Consider the following 10,095-nt stretch of genomic DNA (forward strand, 5'->3'; position numbering starts at 1 on the left):
TTTTTCTCCTGCTGCTCCAGGTATAGCAGTAATAGTTTTCTTATAAATTAATTTTTTTTTTTATTTGACCTGATAAACCATGAAACTATCCAGGTACCTCCATTGTTCTCCAGGGGAGGTGCTGTGTGTACCTTCCATGGCTTTATCTTATGTTAAATAAATTTACATTGACAAAGTAGCGGAATTCAAAGTAGGGCTGCCAAAATGGTGCATGACTTGCACTACATAGATACATTTTGTTCAAGATCAAGTATAGAGTAAAATGCAAGATTATTTGGCTAAGGTTGAATGCTGTTGTATATGGAGAGTTATACCCTGCCATTTGACTCCACTGGGGACACAACGTAATGATCATTGCCAAAGCAGGAGGATTAAATCCAAAAAAAAGCTATCCATGGATACTGAAGGTAATCTCTACAATAAAGGGGGAATGGGAACATATACAAACATTTTAAATATTTAGCAGGCTTCAATAAGGTTCCATAGACTAAAAAGCCTAAGGGCAAGAAAGTTATGAAACTGGAGAGAGGGAAGCTGCAAAGAAATGTGAGAAAATCCCTTTCTGCTGAGAGGGTAGTTGATACAGAACAGGTTTCCAGCAGAGGTTATGGGAGCCAAAACAATACCAGAATTCGAGGAGTGGCCTAGTGGTTAGAGCAGCAGGCAGCAGACTGGGGAATCCAGGGCTTAGATCTCACTGATACTCCTTATGACTTTGGCTAAGTCACTTTATCCTCCATTGCCTCCAGTACAAACTTGGGGCCTGTTTACTAAACATTTTCTCCCATTCTTTGTATGGAAAAATTTAGTATAATTGCTTAGTTTGTAAGCCTTCTGGAGATGGGGAAATACCTATAGTATCTAATGAAAACCGCTAAGTGTCACAAGGGAGAATATAAATAAAAAATGATTCAGCATGCATGAGATAAATACCAAAGGACCTTTCCCTGTACGTACCCAGATCAGTCCAGACACCTGGTTTGCCTCCTCACCAGCAGATGGAGACAGTTTTTACAGCAACCCTGGCATATATACCAAGGTGCCACCCACAGTCCCTCAGTCTTACTCTGTCTCCAGCAGATGGTGCAGGTGCAAAACCCACAGTCTCTGGTTTCCTGATTATAGCCTTTATTGAAGCAGGAGTGTGGTCAGGGTTTAGTTGGCTGTGAGGAGCTGTATCTTTAAATAAAAAAAAAAAATGCAGGGGAAAGTCCCGTTGCTGTCAGGGTTTCTGGGAGCCTCCCAGGGAGTTGCGAGGTCTTGAGGGGACCATCCCCCTGGTCGAGGCCGCTGCTAAGGGTCTGATCCTGTTTCTATACTTTTCAGCAGCACTGGGGTGATACCGGGGAGCCCGGCTCACTCACCCCCTTACAGGAGCAGAACCTGTTGCTATCCAGAACTCGGGACAGCGAAATGGCAAGTTAAGTGTGTTGAAAAAAAAAAAGTGTTCTTGGTGCGTACCAGCTCTCCGCTTACTGGACTTGTTGGGGGGCCTGTTTTTTTCAATTATTTCACCTGTTTTCTTGGGACTTAGCAGGCCTCCGATGCCTCGGGGATAGTCTTGCCGCACCTGCGGCTCGTCTCGTTCGCGTCTGTTGCAGGCAGGCCTCTTCTCTGAGTGCGTGCAGGGAGGAGAGGGACCTTCCGTCTCACTTCAAGGGGGGGGGGGGGGGGTCGCAGGCAAACACCGCATTCAGAGGCGCGAGCTGCAGAGTCTCCTGTGCCGTTAGTGAGTGGGAACGGATGCCATTTTGGGCACGTTTGTGAGGACACTCAGGCAGCCATGGGGGAGGGGATTTTATCCCCCTCGCTTTCCCCGCAGCAATTTCCTACTGGGGGGTGCTCCTGTGGGGGCGGCCTCTCCTATTCATGAGGATAGCCCCGAGGGGGCTACTGATTCCTTATGACTCGTCCTTCTCTGAATTTGTGCTACTTATGCACAAAGCTTTTAGAGCAAAGAAAGTTGGGAGAAAACAGGCAGCGGATAAGCCTTTCCAGCTTCCGCGTGACCGGAGGAAGAGGGACAGACCCAGAGGGGACTCTGATCCTTGTAAGGACAAGAGACCCTTGCCCTCCATACCAGCGGAGATGGACTCGGATTCTCCATCTCAGGACGATCAAGACTTGCAGGGTAAACCCCCCCCCCCCCCCAGACAGCCGGGGGTGATGCAGACCCACCGCAGGTTTCTGGCAGGGGTTCTCAGTTGATGGAAGGTGATGATCCAAAGGTGGTTTGTCTCTTTAAGAAAGACGAGCTGTCTCCGCTGATTCCAGCCATCTTACAGGAGCTTGGGCTGGAGTCTCAACCAGTGGAGTCCCTGCTGGGGGTGGTGGATCCAGTCTTGCTGGGCCTCAGGGGTCCTACGGTTTCTTTTCCTTTCTATTTCTCAGTGACTGATTTTCTCTTCCGGGAATGGGACACCCCGGAGTTGGGGTTGAAGGTCAGTAAGGCGATGGACAAATTATATCCTCTTCCGGAAGATGTCTTGGAGCTGCTCAGAGTCCCTAAGGTGGATGCCATGGTGTTGGCTGTTACTAAGAGGTCCACTATCCCGGTTACAGAAGCGACGGCCCTCAAGGACTTGCAGGACAGAAAATTGGAGATGCAGTTCAAAAAGGTGTTTGAGGTGTCTGCACTGGGTGTCCGAGCTGCGATGTGCAGTAATTTTGTGCTGCGTGCGGGTCTTAACTGGGCCCAGCACCTCCAAGCCAATGCTGACTTCTGAGGGGGAGGCAGTTCAGGCAAATCTGCTTGAGGCGGTCATCGCGTACAGTGCGGATGCTCTGCACGACCTGTTGCGCACGTCCGCCAGATCCATGGTGTCCGGTTTCAGCTCGCAAGCTACTCTGGCTCCAGAATTGGGCGACGAATGTTTTCTCTAAGGCCCATCTCGGATCGCTTCCTTTTAAAGGAAAGTTGCTGTTCGGTAAGGAATTGGAGGACATGATCCAATCTCTAGGGGAGAACAAGGTTCACAAACTACCGGAGGACAGGCCCTGGTCCAGAGGGTCATTCCCTATTCTGTCTCGATTCTGAGCTAATAGCAGACCTTGGGCGTCCGGGTCGTCTTTTGCCCAAGTTCCAACAGACAATTGTGGTCTCTGCCATTTCGTGGCAAACGCTTCGGTAGACCAGGTAATCCCTCGTCGACAGCAGGGGCTAAGTCCTCGCAATGAGATACTGCCGGTCCATCCCTCTGTTCCAGTCATCCACCAAGTACCAAACGTGTGTGCCAGACTATCGCTTTTCTTCGAGGAATGGACCAAAATAATGGACCAGTGGGTCCTTGCCGTGATAAGTCAAGGTTACGAGTTAGATTTTGTACAGCGTCCTCTGGACAAGTTTCTGATATCTCCATGCGAATACCGAGAAAAACTGGAGATTGTACAAGGCACAATACAACGTCTTCTGGACTTGGGGGCCATAACACCGGTTCTGTCCACGGAACTCCGCAGGGGTCTGTATTCCATTTACTTCATAGTTCCAAAAAAGGAAGGAACTTTTTGTCCGATATTGGATCTCAAACGAGTCAACTGATGTCTGTGGGTACCTCTGTTCAGAATGGACTCTCTTCGGTCAGTCATCGCCTCAGTACGTCAAGGAGAGTTCTTAGCATCTCTGGATCTAACGGAGGCATACCTCCATATTGGCATCCGGTCGTTCCACCAGAAGTTTCTCCGTTCTGCATTCTGGGACATCACTATCAGTTCTGCCTGATGTGGTGCGTTTTCTTCAGGGGGCAAAACATTTACGTCCAACACTTCGCCATCCGTGCCCTTCCTGGAACCTCAATTTGGTGCTTTCGGCATTCTGTGCACCGCCCTTTGAGCCTATTTAGCAAACGATGCTGAAGGATCTCATGCTGAAGGTGGTATTTTTGGTTGCGATTTCTTCGGCACGTAGGGTGTCGGAATTGCAGGTGTTGTCGTGCAGGGAACCACTCTTACGGATTTCCAATTCCGGTGTCTCCTTGTGGACGGTTCCTTCCTTTCTTCTGAAGGTGGTGTCGTCTTTTCACATGAATTAGTTGTTGAGCTTCCCTTTTTTTCAGGAGGGGACCGGTCGGATCCTGTGGAGACGGATTTACAGAAACTGGATGTCCGCAGGGCTCTGCTCTGGTATTTGGAGATTACGAATCTTTTCCGGGTATCGGACCATCTTTTTGTGTTGTGGAGTGGTCCGAAGAGAAGGGGGTATGGCCTCAAAGACTATGATAGCTTGTTGGCTAAAGGAAGCTATCTGATCAGTGTATTTGCTGCACGGTAAGACTGCCGGTAGGGTTTCGCGGTCACAGGCTGCCTCTTGGGCAGAATGTCAGCAGGTTTCGCCCCAGAAAATTTGCAAGGGGGGGGGGGGGGTTTCTTGGAAATCCTTGCATACCTTTGCAAGGCATTATAGATTGGATGTGCGGGCTTTGGAGAAGGAGAGTTCAGAGCGGGCCTCTCCGGCTCCCGCCCTAGGTAAGTTGGCTCTGGTATATCCCAGGTGTCTAGACTGATCCAGGTACGTACAGGGAAAGGAAAATTAGTTTCTTACCTGCTAATTTTCGTTCCTGTAGTACCACGGATCAGTCCAGAGCCCCGCCTGTAACTGTGTTCACTTAAATAACAGAGTCCGCTTGTATATGTTCTCCTTTTCGAAGGGTTAATTTTTCGTTGGTTCTTTTGGTTCTGTGAGTTCTATTCCCGGTTTGGGGTTTTACTGAGCCTTATAGTTGGGAAGCTAGTTGTTTTGGTGTTTGTTCCATGTTGCTTTGATATTACGCAAGAGTGAGGGACTGTGGGTGGCACCTTGGCATATGCCAGGGTTGTTGTAAAAACTGTCTCCATCTGCTGGTGTGGAGGCAAAACCCAGGTGCCTGGACTGATCCATGGTACTACAGGAATGAAAATTAGCAGGTAAGAAATTAATTTTCTTTTGGTGGCAGAGGCAGGGAGAAAACCACAGATCAAATAAGATCTGTGACAGCACAGTAGGCTGTTACCATTGGCAAAGCTGGGTGGACAAAGTAGTTCTTTTTTGCCAACATCTTTTGCTTCTCTGTTAGACAACTTTAGACCCTGTTTCTTGTCCATCACTTGCTCTGACTTTGAGCAAGATGCTTACTTTTCTTATGCTTAAATCTTTGGGGGGGAAACACAAGGAATTGAAACCATACAGATGGTGGGTAAACATATCTTCATTGAATGTTTTATATAAAAAAAATGGATACAGAAATGAAGACCACTCTGATGTAAAACACACTGACAATATAATGTACATTAGTTTATACTTTCGCCGGAGGAAGGGTTTTCATGTTATATTTGAGGTTTTCACTGAATCCCCTGTTTGGAAGGGTTGGTATTTTTTTTTGTTATTGTACAGTTGAGAGATTGCAGGTGGCACAGTAGCTTAAGTACCAAGAGTGCAGTGAAGCTTTTGTTCTGTCTCCATCTGCTGGTAGGGGGGAAAACCTCATGTGTCTCTTCCAAGAACTTAATACCCTAACTGCACTAACCACATCCTCTGGCAACAAATTCCAGAGGTTAATTGTGCATTGGGTGAAAGAATTTTCTCAGATTAGTCTTAAATGTGCTACTAGCTAACTTCATGGAATGCCCCCTAGTCCTTCTTTTATTCGAAAGTGTAAATAACCGATTCACATCTACTCGTTCAAGACCTCTCATGATCTTAAATACCTCTATCATATCCCCCCTCAGCCATCTCTTCTCCAAGCTGAAAAGTCCTAACCTCGTCAGCCTTTCCTCATGGGGGAGCTGTTCCATCCCCTTTATCAACTATATCTTTTTTGAGATGCGGCGACCAGAATTATATACCGTATTCAAGGTGTGGTCTCACCATGGAGCGATAGAGGCATTATGACATTTTCTGTTTTAACCATTCCCTTTCTAATAATTCCTAACATTATGTTTGCTCTTTTGACTGCTGCAGCACACTGAGCCGACAATTTCAATGTATTATCCAATATGAAGCTCAGATCTTTTTCCTGGGTGGTAGCTCCTAATATGGAACCGAACATCATGTAACTACCGCAAGGGTTATTTTTCCCTATATATGCATCACCTTGCACTTGTCCATATTAAACTTCATCTGCCATTTGGATGCCCAATCTTCCAGTCTTGCAAGGTCCTCCTGCAGTGTATCACAATTCGCTTGTGATTTAACTACCGGTACTCTTGTTTTCTTCTTTCCCAGGGGACAAATTATCACAAAAGAATTCTATAATTCCTGATTTTTGAAAATTCAGGCTACTGTGATCACTTGCTCACTTCAGACAATAGAGGAATCTGTTAATTTATCACCAGATAAGAATCTCAAAGGAATAACACCTTTTCTGAAGATATGGCCTTTCTACAGTCATAAAAGAATTCCCTTTCAGCTGGAAGAGTGCACCCTATTTTGAAGTTCTAGAATACTGATAGCCGAGCAAATTATTCCTGGATTAAGTATAAGATGTGCTGGATATTAAGACAATCATCCAGATAAAATAATGTTTGTCTTGAGATACACTGCTAGGCACTTGGTGATTACCCTAGCAACCACTGCTAGATCAAAGGGAGAACACTATTGAAAATACTGATTTCTGAGAGCAAATGAAAGGAATATCTTAGACTTTTGGATTGGGGTATGAAGATAAGCATCTCTGAGGTCTAACATTGCTAGCTAGTCTCCTTTTTTATCAGTGAGACAGACTGGTACCTAAACCAGTTCATGTTGGATTTTTCCTTTTTGTAGATATGTTCAACTCTCTGAAGTTCAGAACTGGACAAAGTCATTCTGACTTTTTGGGGATGAAGAAATATCTGGATTCAAACCTCAGCAAATCTTATCCACTCCTTTTAGTGGTGGGCAAAGACTTCAGATCTTATTTGTGGTTAATTATTTAAGCCACTTCACCTCCTCCCCCCACCCCCCGAAAGATTCAATATGTAATAACCTTGGATGTGGTACCTCACGGTTTGGGATGCCCATCAAATGGCATTGGCTTCTCCAGCCAACCAGGACCCTTGATAACACATCAATCTTCTGGAACTGAGCCATTTTCAAAGCTGCTCTGGTGTTTGAAATGATAAAAATTCAATGGTTCAGATTCAATTGGGTAGCAATATTCTACATACAGGCATGGGTAAGAACATAAGAAATTGCCATGCTGGGTCAGACCAAGGGTCCATCAAGCAACAGAAGCCAAACCAGACCACAAGAACCTGGCAATTACCCAACCACTAAGAAGATCCCATGCTACTGATGCAATTAATAGCAGTGGCTATTCCCTAAGTAAACTTGATTAATAGCAGTTAATGGATTTCGCCAAGAACTCATCTAAACCTTTTTTGAACCCAGCTACACTACTGTAAGATTATGCACATAAGCACTCAAAATGTACAACTGAGCAGTCCCACGAAAACAACTTTCAGAAGTTTCTCTCAGGCAAGTACAATGTTAGCACAAGTATTCTCCATCTTCTATCAAAAGTACTTGGAAAAGCAGTATTATCCCAACTTGTAACTCATTTGGAAGACCAAGATATTCTTTTCCCAAATCCATTTGGATTTAGGAAACATAGTGCGACTGAGACACCACTCTCATTAACAGACTTATCTTATGAGGTTTTGATGCAGACTTGTTTTCTTGTGCTAATCGACCTAAAAGCAGCCTTTGACACTGTGGATCATATCCTGTTTTGCCATCAGTTGAGCAACATTGGGATCGAAGGAAGTGTTCTCTTCCTTTCTGTCGAATAGAACATTCCAAGTCAAACCTGGCAATCTCACATAACTGATATCTTCCATATTGATACAAGGCTCAGCAGCACTATTCAACATCTCTATGCTCCCACTGTGTAAATTACTGGCAGATTTAGGAATTACATTCTTCCTGTATGCTGACGACATACAGTTTTACATTCCATTCTCCAAATCACTTAAATACTGAATTGAGACTTATCAACTTATATGAAAACAGTACAGCAGGAACTATCACAACTTAAACTAACAACCAAATGATTTCAGTCTTTTTAGGATAAGTATAAACTGATAGCTAAACCACTGGGTAATTTTTCAAGTTACTCCCTCAAACCAAGTACGGGACTAAGGTATCCAGCTAGATGAGAACCTTACTATGAAGACATCAATAAATTAATACAGGTTACACAAAGTTGCATATTACATTGGTTGAAACCTTTAACTTTTGAAGACTTCTGAACTGTATTGTAAACTAATTTTCTGAAACAGATTACTGTAACTCATTATCTCTCTGTCTTCCCGCATGCCTCTTAAAACCGTTTCAGGTGCTACAAAATGCCTCAGTAAGATTTTTTTGTTGGGAACTAAGACACTTGATCACATTACACACCGATTTCACTGCACTGGCTGCCAGTACAATTCAGAATCTATTTTGAAGTATTAAAGTTTAATATTCAAAAGCAGTCATTCGAGTAACACTGATATGATAGGTGTGACATTACAACCATACATGCTGCAGCGAGCACTAAGATCTCAAAATAAAGCACTTCTGACTGTCCCCACAGTACAGAGTACACACCTGATTCATGTAAGAGATCGTGTATCTTCCATAGTGGGTCTAAAACTTTGGAACTCTCTACCTGAGATGTTATGTCTGATACCTGATAGAGATTTAACCGTGAGCTAAAAACATGGCTGTTCAAAAGTGCATACAGCATAACTTAAAACATCAAAGTAGAGATCTAGAATAAGACAGACGAGATATTAATTGATGCATGAGGAACAAATTTAACAGATTGTAAAAACTCAATGTATTGATTGATATGTGAAATTTAATTTTAACTTTATTCTTCATGCCATACGTCCTAGATCTTTAGTTAATATGTATTGGAACATTTCATTTGAAAAATGTTGATGCCTGTTTATGAATACTGCCTCTGAACCCCTTCATTATTTGTTGATTTTAGTTATGAATATTTTTAAACCATTGTGATCATTACATGGATTGACGGTATATAAAATGTCTAAATCACTATAATACAGAAACGTTTTCAGTTCTGGAGCATGGCACTCAGCTTTCTATAACCTTGGACTCGCAAACTAGTGACCAATGTCTTGGCATCTGATGTGTTCCTCATTCAGTGGATCTGTGTTTTCATATCCATTTCCACCAATTCTCATCTCAGACTTTACTTAAGTTATGAAAGGACACAGGAAAATTGTCCCCCTTTGGCCTGGGCAAATATGCCTTCTATGGTTTTAAAGGCTATTCCCTGTACGTACCAGGATCAGTCCAGGACACCTGGGTTGTGACTCCGCACCAGTAGATGGAGACAGACTAAAACTTGTGGGCGGAGCATATATGCCCCTGTGCCAGTCACAGCCCCTCAGTCTTACTCTGTCTCCAGTAGGTGGTGCAGGTCTGGTCACAGCCCTGTCGGGCCTGATTCTGTGTGGTTAGTCAGGTTCGCTTTTGGGGTTAATTTTATTAGGCCTAACTTGGTTTTTCTGCAAATTGGGTTTAAATAAGGAGGGTGGCGAAGATCACCCAGGGCGCGGCCCGGGGCAAACTGCTTCCATGAGGGGTACCGCAGGAATCGGATTCCGAAGATTCCTCCGGGACGGACACGGAGGCCTCCGAGGAGCCCCTGCCGGGGGCTGGGAAGACAGCAGCAGATGGCTCCGCGCAGCCCAGTACAGGGAAAGGAGCACAGGCCATCGATGGGGATGACCCCAAGGTGGTGCGTCTGTTCCGCAGGGAGGAACTGTCGCCGCTCATCCCGGCCATTCTCCAGGAGCTGGGGATTGAAGCTCCTCCGGTGGTGGTCCGCCAGGAGGCAAATATGGACCCCGTTCTGCTCGGGCTCACAGGGCCGGCAGTCGCTTTTCCTTTTCATTTTTCGTCCACGGATATCCTCTTCAAGGAGTGGGATACTCCGGAGTTAGGTTTGAAAGTCAGCAAGGCCATGGACAAACTTTACCCTTTGCCGGAGGACCCCTTTGCCAGAGGACGCGCTGGAGCTCCTCCGGTTCCCAAAGGTGGATTCGGCGGTGTCCGCTGTCACGAAGAGGTCTACCATCCCGGTCATGGGAGCGACAGCCCTCCGGGATATTCAAGACCGGAAGTTGGAG

This window comes from Rhinatrema bivittatum, chromosome 16, assembly GCF_901001135.1.
Source record: "Rhinatrema bivittatum chromosome 16, aRhiBiv1.1, whole genome shotgun sequence".
Classification (NCBI taxonomy): domain Eukaryota; kingdom Metazoa; phylum Chordata; class Amphibia; order Gymnophiona; family Rhinatrematidae; genus Rhinatrema; species Rhinatrema bivittatum.